General features: G+C 36.0%; 1 protein-coding gene across 3 annotated transcripts in view; it reads left to right on the top strand.

Moving 5' to 3' along the window:
• AGMO (alkylglycerol monooxygenase) overlaps positions 1-16050 on the top strand; it is a 363926-nt gene that overhangs the window by 233463 nt on the left and 114413 nt on the right. The window lies entirely within an intron of this gene.

The raw sequence follows: 16050 nt of genomic DNA, 5'->3' as shown, positions 1-16050 counted from the left end.
TAAAAATGAGGAGGGGGAGATATACGTATATAAATATATAAATGTACTTATTTTATGCATGTAAATATATCTGGGAGGAGAAACAAGAACCTAACCCATGGTTGCCTGTGTGAAGGTGAATTGTGTGGCTAGAAGAGAGGAATGAGGAAGAGTCTTATTAATATTCTTTGGTAACTTTAAAATTTATGAACGATGTGAATATATTTTCTACTTTAAAAATCATGTAAATGTTTTGGGGCTGGCCCTTTGGCCAAGTGGTTAAGTTTGCATGCTCTGCTTTGGTGGCCCAGGGTTTGGCCAGTTTGAATCCTGGGCACGGACATGGCGCTGCTCATCAAGCCATGCTGAGGCAGCGTCCCACATGCCACAACTAGAAGGACCCACAACTAAAAATGCACAACTATGTACTGGTGGGCATTGGGGAGAAAAATGAAAAATAAAAAATAATCTTAAAAACCATGTAAATGTTTTAAATGAAGCATAAACTCTTAGTATCAGGATCTTGGATATCAGCTAATCTAATACATTTTGTATTTAATAGACATTAAAGTTTGTATATTGTTTCTTGAATTACAACCTAAAAGCAAAATGAAGAAGCATAAATTGTATGTATTTAATGAAATTTGGAAATATACATGTCCCCGAAAGATCCATTAAAATCAAAGAGCAGTATTTTCACCTTCTCAATGAGGGAAGACATTCTAATTATAATTCTAATTATAGATACGAAAGAGAATAATTCCATTTAATGAATCTGCTCTTTAGTATATTGTGGTAGTTTATCTAAAATGCTCCAAAAGAAAATTGAGAATGTGGGATCTTTAAGTTATCCATGGTATAAACAAGTGGTAATGTGTGCCTACAGAAACACATTGCATTTGGGGTTCTTTGATGATGGGATAGTGGAAGGCAGTGTAGTGTGTCCAACTTTTGAGTGAGATGAACTCCAGTGGTGAGATGATGTCAGTTTACTTATGCAGTCGATAGGTGAGAATGAGTGGTTAAGACTTGAGTTTCGAAACTGCGTTACCTGAATTTGATTCCTGGCTCAGGAACATACTAGTTATGCGTCCTTGGGCAGTTCCTTGACCACTTAAATATTCTTGGCCTTGCCTTCTTCATCTGTAAGTAGACAAAGTAACAATGTCTATCTAATAAGATTTTGAAGATTAAATGAGATACTCTATACAAGAGATTTAACAGAGTGCTGGACACACAGTACATGCTCACTAAGTGTTAGATGCTATTATTATTATTTCATATCAACTTAAAGATCCCTTGGAATAATTCTTTGCCTTGCCTTGGGATCCAAAAGTCAAGTCTGGGAAAACCAGCCTAGGGGATATCGAGGAGCCACGATGTTGAACCTTAAAAGTCATGGTTATGAATTCTTAGTCTGACACTGACTCTGTGACATCGGACTCTTCACCTCAGGTTGGTCACCTGCAAAATAGGTTTAGTGAGGGCCAACATGCATTTAACTTTTACTATGTTCTAAATGCCTTACTTGTATTATTCCACTTGATCTTCATATCAATGTAACTCATGATGTAATTACTCTTAATGTTAGTATTATGAGAAAATTGAGTTACAGAGAGGTTAAATAACTTGTTTGCATTAACATGACTAATAAGTCAGGATACAAACTCAGGAAGTCTGACGCCATAGTTCTTAATCATCACATAATGATAGCAATACTCATCTACCTCGAGGGTTTTAGATGAAAAATACAGATACAATGCAGCAAAAGTACTTTGAAAAATATGAAGAGACATAATAAAAGGTTTTATCAATTTAACAGCGAAGTGTTCTTAAAAGACTAACAGTTTGAATAATTTACCTCTGAATTATCTTTGGGTTGTGATTCGAGGAAGGAAGGACACTACGGCCAAATCTTTCAAGCTGCTTATCTACGCTTTGCAGAACCTGTTCTTGTCCATCTAGGCACACTCATGGCCTATTCTTCAGGAGTAGACATTGCCTGTGGTTTACCACTAAAACTGTTCCTTAAAATGGTGCAATAATATTATCTACTTCACAATGTTTGGTGGAAAAATTAAAAGACACCATGGGTAGAACATAGGAAGCACTTGATACATTTTAGTTCTTATTGTTCATCTTACTATAATTACAGCTATTACCATTATTAAAACTATTACTGCTATTATTATTATTCAAATTATTATTAACTATTAAATTTCCATAGTTAAAACTGAACAAGTCTTCTCTGACCAGAAGTCAGTAACTGTATGGTAAAGAAGGGCAAATATTATTATTATTATTTATTAATTTATTTTTTGCTGAGCAAGATTTGCCCTCACCTTACATCTGTTGCCAATCTTCCTCTTTTTGCTGAGGAAGTTTCACCCTGAGCTAATCTTCCTCCGCTTTGTATGTGAGCCATCACCACAACATGGCCACCAATAGACTAGTGGTATAGGTCTTCACCTGGGAACCAAACCCAGGACACCAAAGCACAGCGTGCCAAATTTAACCACTAGGCCACCAGGGCTGCCCAAAGTATTTTATTATTAACATTTTTACCTGTGAAGCAGCCTTTTCCTTGACTTCCTTTTAAAGTTGAAGATTTTTTAAATAGCAACCAGTTACAATTCTTATTTTTCCATCGTTATTTCAAATTTGTTTTCCTCATATTTTTTATTTCATGTAACTTTCTGTAAATCTTTGCCATTTATCACAGTTTTAATAAAACTGTCCTTTGCCCCACACAAGGAGTATAAAAACCTAACAGCTGGCCTCAGGGACTCTGTTCAATGAGAATTAGGGCTGACTGACTAGGAGTGATTACACTATAAGGACGCAATGTTCTCATCATTTTTCTTTGTAGTTATCGTTAGAATCAGTCCATTGAAGCAATTAATCCCCTTTCTTTTATAAATCAATTCACAACATCAGCCTTTGGGCCTGTAACTCTTCACTGTTTATCTAGAAGACTGGTTGGGATTTTTCTGTCATATTGCTTTATTACGTAACTCCAATTCCATAGGGTTGCATGAATACCAGTTCTTCTACACTAAGCCAGCATACTGTTGACTACACTTACAGCTTAAAACACCTACACCCGAGCACACACAGACAGGAAAATTGACCTTAAATTATTTTTCATTTAGATTATAAGACAGTTCTTATGTAGCTAAAACTGTGATTCAGAAATACAGTCTAACTTGAATTTGATCCTGTCACCAGTATGTGGGAGATTTATTCCCTTTACCTTATATCCACTAAAATATTAGGTAAGTGTGGTGTTCTTGCTATTTATAAATAGAATTTAGAGCTACACAAATGCACAGTGTTCCGTTTAGTGTGTGCAATGATAGCCCCTGTCCCTGTACATTTCTCTTCGGATAGGTCCATCAATATTTTGACCACCAACTCACATGCCTTTTTTTTAACTTGAGTTTTCATTCACAAGAAATTTGACTGAGCTGACCCTGACGGTCTAGTGGTTAAAGTTCCACGCTCCCACCACTTTGGTGGCCCAGGGTCGTTTCCCGGTCGTGGAATGATACCACCCGGCTGTCAGTTGCCATGACTGGCCAGAGCTCACATAGAAGAACTAGAAGGACTTATAACTAGGACATACAGCCATGTACTGGGGACTTTGGGGAGAAAAGGAAAGAGGAAGGTTGACAACAGATGTTAGCTCAGGGCAAATCCTTCCCAGCAAAAAAACAAAACCGAAATTTGACAGAAAAACAATCTCTTCATTCTTTCATTCACTCGTTTCTCACTCATGTACACATACATGTATATTTTTTTTCTGCTAGCTCAGTGTAATTTTTTCTTTCTAAGATGCACTTGTGAATTTATGATTGATTTAATTTTCTCATATCAGTAGCTTAAAAATGTCTAAAATGATGAACCCTTAAAGAGAAGATAGCGAGGTCACAGATGAATAGCTATGTTTGATAAGTATATAAGATAATGGGAAATATTTGTTTGCATATATTTTGATACTATGTGCATAGAGTACTGGAAAAAGTATTGGCTTTGAAGTCAGACAAACCCAAGCATCATTCCCATCTCTGCTGATTGGTTGTGGGGCTGTCAGGGAGTTATCTAAACTAACCACACCTTAATTCCCTCAGCTTAGTTCCCTGAGCAAAAAGGAGAATGAAAACCTATCAGGTGTTGTTTTGATACTTAAAGGAGTAAAGAAGATTGAGTTTATAGAATCTAGCATAATATCTGGTGTGTAAATAGTGAGTATTAGTAATAATAATTATATCCACTTATCTATACTATACACACACATACATACACAAACTACACACACAAATTTAAATTAATGTTCTGAGAATTAGGGCATTAAAAGCAAAGAAAATATAAACCTAAGAATATCTGCTTATTAGTAGCCAAATAATTTGAGTTGATTCCAAAAGAACATGCAATGGCTTTAAATTTAGGCCTCAGCAAAATTCAAAACTCTGATTTACAGTTTTTAGGTTAAATCATTAAAATGGGAGCACATCACTCCTTAATGGTAAACCGACATGTATCTGGTGAAGATGTGCACAAGAGATGGGCAGAAGTTGGACAAGTGGAGCCGAAGGTGGAGAGCTCCTTACTGAGGGGAAAGGACCCTGGAAAGTCCAGAAGTAGGGCGACCGGGGACTGTTTAAGTGATTAGATGAACTAATAACAGCAGCCCAAAGGGGCCCTAATAGGAGCTAAGTAAATGCCACAGAAGATAGAACCAGCTTGTCTAATGCTCTAATGGCAAGCAGAAATGTTTATCCGACACTTACTAAACGCCTGCTCCAGCAAAAACAGAGCGAAAGCCCTAACTTTGTGGAGCTTAGATTTTAATCGGTGTATTAATTTTCGATTGAGGTTAACAAATTACCACAAATTTACTGGCTTAAACCAACACACATTTATTATCTAACAGTTTCCAGGGGTCAGAGGTCAGGCACAGTTTTGCTCGACACTCTGCTCAGGGTCTCAAAAGGCTGCATTTAAGGTGTTGGCCAGATTGTGTTCTCATCTGGAGGCTCAACCACGGAAAAATCCACTTCCAAGCTCACTCAGGTTGTTGACAGAATTCATTTCCTTGCAGCTGTGAGAGTTGGGGCCCCAGCTTTGTGTTGGCTTTTGACTGGGGCCTGCCCTCAGGTCCCAGAGGCTGGCTGCAGGGCCTTTCCACGTGAGCTTCCTCAGTGTGGCTGCGGACTTCATCAAGCCACAAGGAGAAACTTTTGCTTCACGGAGGCTCCGGCCCTCTTTTAACAGCTTTCACATGATTAAATCAGGTTCATCCAAGACAATGTCGTTTTATCAAATGAAGATCAGCTGACCCTTGTTGATGCTCTGATCACATTTTCTGCTACTTTCCCTCTTGCTTACTCAGTTCCAGACATGTGCAGCGTTCTGGGAACACGTTCAGTCCACCCTGCTTCAGTATGTTTGTGCTCGATTTTGCCCTTGCTGTCTCTTTCTCAGGAATCTGCATGGTTTTTGCTCTCACATTAGGTCTTAAGTGAAATGCCACTAGTGTTCCCTGGGTATCACTTTTATTGAAGTTCTAATTTTCCCTCTTCCACCCCTGATTTATTTTTCACCATAGTACTTATCATCATCTAATAAACCATATATGTGAATATAAATACATATGACTGTGTATACAAATATTTGTCTGAGTTATTGTCTGCACCCTCACCAACTGTGGCACACAGAAACTGCAGTGGCCCCAGGATCCTGCTCCTGCTCTCTGTGACCTGGCAGCCTGCATAATCCCCTTCCTGGAGCATGGGTGACACCTGTGACTTGCTTCTGCCCAATAGAATATGGCAAAGACTCTTCAACATTCACTTATTTATTCAGTAAATATTAAACAAATATTGACAGCACCTGCTACATAGCTTATATTCACCAAAATGCAGGGAGCAAGTTGCTGGAATTTTAACCTTACATAGAATGTTGAATAGATGTTGACTGACTTCAGATAACAAGGCATGCATTTTCAGTCGTTCTTTCTTAACTAAATAGTTGGTCAAAATACATGTATCAGAAAGGAAAGGAAGGTTTAGCAGTTCTTAGTGGCTTCATGTTTTCATGGATTCTTCCTTCTTTCTTTTTTTGGTTAAATTCAGCCTTCATTGGTGTTTATCTGTTTCTGTATAACAATCCAACTCAAAGATTAATGTCTTAAAATAATGAAGATTTGTTATTTCTCACAATCCTGTGGTGGTTCCATTGCTGCTTTCACTTGGGCTCACTCTTGAACTATATTCAGCCTAGGGGTCAGCTGGGCTGGACAGTCACATGGGTCATATGAGGGGACTCCATTTTGCTATCAGCAGAAATACCTTTATTTTCCCTCCACATGAACTCTCACTCTCCATTGGGCCAGACCAGGTATTTACTTGGCAATTTCAGGATCATGGCAGCTGACTCTACAAAGCTTCTTGAAGCTTAGGCTCTGAAATTTAAAAAATATGACTTCTGCCACATTCTATTGGTCAGAGAATATCACCAGGCTAGCCAATGTTCAAAGGGTAGAGAAAGAGACTCCATCTCTTGATTGGAAGAACAACCAACTCAACTGTAAAAGAGCACACACGAATTTATGGCCTTTATCGACTCTGCCACACTTGAGTTTTATATTATTTAGGTTGATGTCACAATGATGATCAGTAAATAACAGAATATAGACGTATTTGTCTGAAGCCATCCTAGACGATTCATTTCAACTGTACATCTGGCCATATAATGAATGTAAAGAAGAGACTGCACTCAACTTTTTTTCATAAAATATATGATAGTCTGCCATAAACATACTTATGTATGCAAGGGGAAAATACACACTGACTTACGAATATTCACAATATACAGCAGTTTTGACTAATCTATTTCAATATTATTCAAGCTTCAAATATTTTTGTCAGCTGCACAAATTTTGTGTTTACGAGTAGTAACTATATTAGTTTTAAATAATGCTTTTCTTCAATCAACTCATAATTGTTTTTTCTATTATGTAGTATTCATGTATTAAATTATATAAAATACTTTTAAAGATAATAAAATGAAAACCACTCACATTAAAACTATGATATTGCAATACCAGTGAGGTATTGTTAACACTGTGTGATCTGTTACCTGCGTAATCTTCCTCTATTTCACATTCCCACACATACAATCGTTATCTTGCAGTGTTATCGTTTCCATGCTTTTCTAAACAAATTCTAAACATCATTTCTAAACAAGTTCTAATTTTTTCACATTTTCTTAAATTTGCCACTAGGCAATATTTGATTTATTTTTAAAAAATATTTGAGTACAATAAAATGGTATCATATTATGTTTATTTTTTCCTGAAATTTCCTTTAATTTACCGAATATTTTGTTTCTAAAATTATCCTTTCTGTTGCATGCAGCTGTAGTTCATTCATTTTTATTGCTATAAAATATTTCGTTGAATGACTGTATCAAAATGTCCATTCTCTAGTGTTTGTTTCTAGCTTTTACTTTTACAATGCTGCAATGAAAATTCATGCACATATCTCCTAGTGCTCGTGGCGTATATATAGAGTTTCTCTAAGTTTTACAGCTACGTGTGGAATTGCTGGATTGTAGGAAATGTGCCCATTTATATTCTTAAGAGAATATCAAGTTGTTTTCCAAGGTGTTGTTAAATTTACTACTATCAGAGCACAAATTTACTCACCAAAGGCAGAGTTGTCAGATTTTTAACTTTTGTTCATCTGGGGATTAAACAATATCTCATTATATTTCTAGTTACCATTTTCCTGTTTTCTACTGAAGTAGGTCATTATTTTATCTTTATTGGCTGCTTTTGCTTCTTTTACTGTGATATGCGTTTTTCATGTCATTCACATGTTTTTCTACTCATTTTCTTCTTCTGCATTTTAGAAATTCTATATATGATGATACCAATCCTTTGTCATTTGTATTGGTTAAAAGTATCTTCTCCTTTCTTGTAGTTTGTCTCATTACCCCCGGATTGAACTCAAATGGATTTCATTCCATAGAGTCATGCTATATAATGGTATACTACCTCCACACATGAAGATGCTACTACTAAACCATCCGTTATTATTAATTCAGATAAACATAAACTTTTTTCTATATAGTCCTAGATGTAGTCAACTACAATTCCTTCTGTAATCACCTGTTTAAGCCTATATATCTCCTGGACTGGGTTATGAATCTAGGCTATAATTATGCAAACATATAAAGCTGACGTATAATTTGAAGATTAATTCCATAATCATAGCTTCTTTAGCAAGGTTTATTGACTATTTAAATTTTAAATACATAGATAAAGATTTCCCCCATTCTTCTATAGGGGAGAGTAAAACTTAAAGTTAATCCACAATCTACTCGACATCATATCAAAACTGCTAAAATGTATTGAAATCCTCCTAGATGCATGATGCTAAATTACTGACTGCACAGGAGTCTTCTGTTGAACAACGCACATATTAGCCATTTTATCTGTTCTTAGCTATTTATCCAACAGGTGAATTTAAGCTACTTCACCCACAAGATCATAGTCCCAGATTGTAATCCCTCTTGTGTTCTATAAATTAAGAAATCTGAAATAACCTACCTGTGACATGTAACAGAATATGTTTTATAGGGCGTAAAATTTTTATTTTTAGCCAAAAATGCAAAATTCATGGAATAGGATAAATACAAAAACACTGAGATTATTAGCAAATTCCCTTCGAGATTTTTTTGTGTTCATATGATAAAGCTTTGTCACTCTGTTTCCTTCACCTCTAACTCAATTTAAAAGTATCACTGCTAGTCTCTTTCAAAATGTTTTTATTTTTTCATTCTCCCTTGCCATTCTTTTAAGTATTTTTAGAATATAAATATATAGTGGCCATCCTGGTGGCATAGTGGTTAAGTTCGCTGCCTCCGCTTCAGTGGCCTGGATTTCGCAAATTCAGATCCTGAGCATGGACCTATGTACCGCTTATGGAGCTGTGCTGTGGCAGCATCCCACAAGAAGAACTAGAAGGACTTACAACTAGGATATACAACTATGTACTGAGGCTTTGGGGAGAAAAAAGTAGAGGAAGATCTGCAACAGATGTTAGCTCAGGGCCAATCTTCCTCACCAAAAAAGCCAGCAAAAAAAAAAAAAAGATTAAGAAAAAGAATATAAAGATATAACTTTTTCAAGGCTTATTATCACATACAATTAACAAATGTTTACTCTCTTCCAGATCTTGCGCAGAGAGCTTTAGATGTGTACTTCATTCACATGCACATCTCTCTCTCTCTCATGTCCATATTGCATACTATTCTGTATGAGTGGATAAAAATAACATGTATTAAGCGTGGAGCAGGCTAAATAGCAGGTGAAAATAAGCTGTTTGGAGGGATTTATATAAGGCCCCTTTTACAAAAGTACTGTTCTCTTCCTGTGTTTCTTCTAAAAATAATTACTTTTTCTCTCTGTGAGCAAGAAAATACTTCATAAACAAAATAAGGCAATATTGAAATATGGTGCTGCTTTTTTGTTTTATGAGAGAATAGTTTGACATAGTAGGTTGTAAATTATCACATCAAATTTTCTGAAATTTGTTAGTCCTTGTGTGGAATTTTAAATTATTGAATCTATATGAGAATATGTTAATCTATGATGGTTTTCTATGTATATTTTCCTATTAAGATGGGGAAAAATAAAGAGACATAAATATATCTTATCTTCTTATGCACCATCCCTTCTCCCTTAGGCCTTTATTTGAAAAATGTTAGCAAGGCATCACCAAGGGCAGTAGCTTTTGCAAATACTTTACATTCAAGGAGATTTTCACCATCAAGCATTTTTTCTCACATTTAATATTCTGTGTGTTATGAAGAACACTAATTTTATATATTTTTGATTAACGTATACTAAACTCATCAAAACCTAGGTGTTTTAAGGAGAATTTTACATCAAAAATTACATGAGTTTTTTTTAAAAAGTATTTTAATACATTTATTTTGTTTAGTTTCTGTTGGTGTAATTTACTTTGTCTTGCTTTTTTGCTTGTTTTACTTTTCTTGTTTGAAAATAGGAAGGGATTCCTTGCCAAGAGTAGATTAACTAGAAGAGGAAACGCTGAATTTAGTTCAACATTGCAAACTTTGGAAGTTTCAATGAGTTCTAAAGTGGATACAATCTCTATTAATGATATTGTTTGGATAAAAATAGAGATTTAGGAATGTCAGAAGTCTAGCATTCGACACAGCCCATTCCTGACCACTGAACCACTTTCTATCCTGTTGACTCATGTAGCTCTACATTTTTCATGACTGTCCTTTTACCTGACTCACTTGTGGGTCTAATCTACCAGGGTCAACAGGGTGACTTATGAGCAGCAGCTTAAGGTAAACATCATTTGCTCGCAAGAAATTATTTCCACATCACCTTGGTTTTCTGCTTGGCATTTAAAAAAAGAAACCCTGCCTCTTTTTATAATCACCAGTCCTACATTTGAAATAACAAAGAGCCTCGCATTTTGCCTCCTCTAGTCTGGGTGTGCCACGCGCTGTGCTATGATTTATGACCTCAGCATACAACACCCTCCATGCACTAACAAGATGGCCCGCTGCGTTTGAAATAGATCCCCCAAATGAAAGCAAGCACAGCCTTGTGATATAAGGCCTTGTCAGCATGCAAGGAATTAAACACATACAAGATCTCATTTTCAGTCTTTCTTTTTGCATTGCCTTTAAGAAGGGCTAAAATAAGTTAAGATCCATGGGCGGACAGGATTTCATATACTACACAAGAGCTCTAAGGGGAATCCTGACCCTCCGACAAAGGCACAGGGATATTTGGCAGAACATCAACGTGGTTTCCACTAGTATATGACAGGGACTCATTATAGGCTTGCTGTTGCCTGTAAGCTGGTTTCACTACCATCAACTATGAGGCCAGAATGCCTGGTTCCAGATGCTCTTGCCAATTGACCGTAAAATTGCCATGCATTTCTGGCCAAGCCCAAGATTTTAAAAGCTCCCCTCCCCCTCCCCTCAACACCCTAACCCCCAATTCTCTCTAAAAAGCTGCTCATTATTCTTCCTTTGCCCCCTGATCTCAGCAAAAGAAATACTTCTGGAATCAATTAGAAATGTCTGCCCTTGATGAGGTTTGCACGTGAGTTTGGAGTTGTGCAGCTTTGATAGTGGCAGCCAACAGCTGCAGTTTCAGGTGGTAAAATCTGAGAAGAAATTTTCCAGGGTTTATTTACCATCATAAAAATTTTAAAAATAGGCAAGACATGTCGGGAGACCGTCCTTAATGCCTTTGAAAATGAGGTTAGATTTGAATTACATATTTACTTATCCATAATGAGCAAGCTGGAGATCTCTGATTGGGGGATCTTTCTGTTGCTGTAATAGATTGTGTCAAATGGTTATAAATACTGGAAATGAGGGTTTGCTTTCCAAAGGTAAATGGTAAAAGAGCATCTGTTATTTCTTCTGTCATATTAATTGTTTGACAAGTAAAGATGGTCAAGGTTAATGGAAATCAGAACTCTTTTTCTGAAAATAATGTGAATTAATACTGTGTAATATATTTACCTACACTTCCTCTCTAGCTGCACGTATATATAATATTTAATCAAAACTTACAACCAGAAGTTTTTTCTTTTTAAGTGTAGCTATTTGGTAAGCTTTTATTAATGCTCATTTGATAAGATGCTACAAACTTCTTTTCATGTTTATGTGTTCACTTGAAAGTAACTATTGTAGCATGAAAATGACGTGATTTTCCTAAAGCCAAATAGAAAAGCGTAGTACCAACTCAGGTATCTGAATTATCAGCTGGCACTTCCAAGTACATGTCCTTTCTTTCCTGAGTGCATGATATGCTTTCTGGAAGTCTGCTTTTTTTTCTCCTGCTGCGTAAAAAGCAGAGACAATTTCAAGTGTACATTTTTATTACTAAAATTTTCACTCATGCCTTCAAGAAATGCTATCAAACATTTTATCTCCCAGGGAATGACAATTAACTAAGGAATTTTAGTTCTCAGAACTCTCTCTTATTTCTGTGATCAAATGGAATTTTAAGCACCTGCTGTTTCCCCTTAAAGCATTATAGTTTCTACTTATATAGTGGTGGAGATGTATGTAGAAGGAATTTTGTGTCTGCCTTTCTGGGCGAATCTTCATATTTAAAGGCAACAGAGATAAGTTTCAATTTGTATTTTTAATGAGAGCTATTTCTACATGGGCAGACATTTGCCCGTAATCACTCTGGTTTCTAGATTGAAGTTTATTAGTTAGTAAAACTAACTGAATAAATAACTGTATTATCAAGTGTACCTAAAATATAGTACAATTTTATTATATTCATGGAATACCTTTAAGTAGGCTTAAAAAATCAGTTGCGTAAAATACCTAATGTTTCATGCATGCTATAATGTGATAAAGGTTAAAAAGACATATTTTGCCTACTGGTTTCCTGGATAAAGTAGCATACCACCACCACCAAGAACAAAAAGAAACAAGGCTGAACAACTTTTCATTACCATCTTTCAAAAATAATGCCTCATTTATTCCTCACAATGTCCTCCATATGCTCTGCATGTCATTGGTGAGCCAAACTTTCTTTTATTGGGTAAAACAAAAAAAAAGCTGAATGTGGCCTTTAGCATTCTGGAAATTACTTCCCTGTGATCAAATTGTTTCAGAAAGGAAAAGCTGACTAATTTGTTCATTCTTTTTCTCTGAGATGAAACATCCCGTGTGCCAGCTTTTCCTAAATATGTTCAGATCTAAGAGCAAAATCCGACTGTTTGGTATTAAATGCATTGACAGTTGAAACTTTCCTTCCAGGGAGGAAGCGGAAATCTGCTCTGGCTCTCAAACGTGAGCTTCCTCATAGGTATCAGGTGAGACTGCATGCTCCCTAATACCTATTTGGATGTGCAATTTCAGAGAAAAGCATCTAGCTGGTGGAAAATTACTGCCTGACCCCCTCATTTGCCACTCCTAATTTTGCTCTTTAAGTGGTATCGTCTTCTCTCCATGCTTACTAAATGGACCCAGGGGAATTGGCTGATTCAGATTAGAAGCTAATATGTATTTTTCCACACAGTTTATACTGTCTTTTATATTATTTTTACCATAATTCAATATTTATAAGCATTTTGATGTAGTGTAAAGCAAAAGAAGGTAATATCTGTCTTAAATTGCGTTTGTTTATGGCAGTGTCTAACACTGGCTTGGCCCAGCTTTGTACAGTTATTTAAATTGTTGTGATGAGATGGAAAAAAAATTGGACTCAGATTCCAGACATGTGGCTGTTATGAATTAACAATGTGAGTAAAATCACTTAGTTCTCAGTTTCACCATCTGTAAAGTCAAGGGAATAAAGTAGATTTCTAAAGTTGCTTCAATGTTTAAGATTTCATGCTGGCTGTGTGATTTAAAAAAATAAAACAGATTAAATAGTTGCTATTGGTTTACATTCATATAATTGATTCACTAAGAAGAAGGAGATTCTGAGGAATCTTTGAGAAATGATGAGTTGTGTCTATGAGATTTTTCAGTACTTGGTATATGAGAACCTAAAAGACACGACTGGGACAATAATGATTCTAATTGTGTTTTATGAGAATTTAACTACAGCTTCATATAATCACTAACATGGCCTTTTCAACCTACAAAGTCACTCCAAACAAATGAATAATCGAAATAGATAAAAAACAATTTGCTTGCTACAAATCCATTTTCCAGACAAGCTTCCTTACTGGTAAGGATGGAGCTTAGAGGGGTTCCAGGACAATGGAAATGGAGTTAGGTCATTGGAGTGGAGCCTGGAACAAATTTGTGATTGGGGGAACATTGGATATTGAAATACTAAAGCCGGTTTCTTTTATGTAAATGACAGCAACTCTTTAAAAAGGCTTTCTGAGAATCCTTGTGCCAAATATCAATAATAGGTCCGCATAGAGAGTGTTATCAACATTCAGTAAGATTGTTATTGTCAATGTACCCAAAGGCACCAGGGGCATGTGTTCCTTCCACTTTGTTCTCATAAAGTGTTAAATATAAATCACTGAGATGTCACTCACAGAAAGAAGCCTCAATGTGAAACACATTAGTGGTTTACAATAAGCATGTGGACATGTTTAATCAAAATGTATTAGGCAGATAATTTAGGGAATCTTTAAGGGTTGCTCTCCCATTTTTTCTTGGTGATACTACGTGGAAATCACAGTGCAAAAATTATTTTTCCCAGTTTGTTAAATATTCTTCAGATGATTGCTGAAGACCATGCATAATTTTGCCTGAGATTTCCATTTACTTTAAATCTAACCCTACCACAACTAAAATGGTGGACTTATATCAACCTGCAGCTGTCCTTTTAGCTCAGGCTTACTCCATTATTCCAGAGTAAAATCTTCAAGTGAAAGCAGCGAAATACTGTACTCATATTTAACTCCAGTAATAATGGCCCTAAAAAAGTAGATTCTCTGTACAAATTCATGAAATTTCAAAAACAATAAATGGAAGGGAATCTAACCAAAGCTACAGCAGGGTAACCCATATTTAAGAATACCTATTTTCAAATAACCATAGAGTATATTCCAGGGCATTTAGTTTTACTTAAAAGTTTGAAAATCTTGTTACCCTCTCCATACAGCCTTCTGTCATCTGATCCTCAATTCTTTCCTTCTGACAATGGCAGTTTCATCTATCATTCAGTGTAATTTCACCTGCTTATTTCTAGCCAGCATCATTCTAAGTAGCATGTATTTGACCTTAGAATATACAAATGTGTGATAATGGGAGATTCTCTCAAGAGAGAGTGTAGAGATGAATGAGTTCAGGTATCCTTTGGGAATGGAGTTGGATCACTGGGATGCGGGCCTTTGGAGGAGAATTAGACCTTGAAATGCTAAACTATTCTCTTTGTTTTACAGCAAGTGTTCTTCTATTTACTCCCACTTCGATAAAATGTTCTGTTATTATATATTATTATATAATAGAACATATATATATATATATAATGTGGTTATATTACATAGCATCTATTTTATAATAATAATTATATTATTATAAAATGTTATTATAAAAACATCATGATGAACATCAAAGATATCCTGGAATAACAAAAGTCACAAAGAACAACAGTTAACCACAGGAAAATGTCTCTGAGAGCAAGAACTATGAGTGAACTTTATTTTGTAAGAGTAAAGTCAAGAGAGGTTGTAAGGGGTTACTTTTGACATGCAGATAGGCCTCATATCCCCTCGATATTCTCCCTCTAGTATCAAGGCAATGACAATAACAGACTTTGTTTAATTTAGGTGCTTACCCATCAGCAGCTTCTAGACTGAAACAAACTTAAGGTTCGTAAACTAAATCCGGCCTTTGGTTGCATTTTGTTTGACCTGCACAGGGCTATTTTTTTTTAATTTGAAATTTGATAGTTTACTAACATTTTTAAATCAGGAGACTTTAAGAACCTGAATTAATGGCTTCTCTTGAAAAAAAATCTGACCACCATAAGCCTGCATTTTCTTAGGACATCAATGGATTGGAGCCAAGGAACAGTTCTGAGTCCATGAATGGTCCTCTAGGCAGAGTTTTGATTCTTTCAGGTCATAGATATCAAGCAGGATAGGCAAATAAAAGTCACAGATAGCGTGTGAGTCCCTGTAACTTTGTGCATGGAGAAAATAACTAGATTTGCTATCATAGAATAAAGGATATTTGAACTTTGAAATGAAAATAAATGGAGGGATAAACTGCTGTTGTCAGCTTTCCTCATTTGAGCTATTTTAGAATTGGGAGAAACTGAATTGTCCTTTTTGGTACTTTACAGATGTGCCCTACATCTAAGAGATTTAGTGACTTATCCAACGTTACGTGCTTAGTGAGGAGCCAGGGCATGGATCTCAGTGTATTTTTTTATATATGGTTGTATGTGCATAAAATTTGTCAGGAAGTACACACACACACACAAACCCTAGTGACATTGGAATCGTCTGGGGAGAGGAATTGCACGGCAGGAAAACAGATGCGGAAGGAAACTTTTCGCAGAATCTTTTA

Source organism: Equus quagga, chromosome 8 (assembly GCF_021613505.1).
Source record: "Equus quagga isolate Etosha38 chromosome 8, UCLA_HA_Equagga_1.0, whole genome shotgun sequence".
Classification (NCBI taxonomy): Eukaryota; Metazoa; Chordata; class Mammalia; order Perissodactyla; family Equidae; genus Equus; species Equus quagga.
The sequence above is the reverse complement of the archived record's forward strand: the minus strand, read 5'-3'. Positions and strand labels throughout refer to the sequence as shown.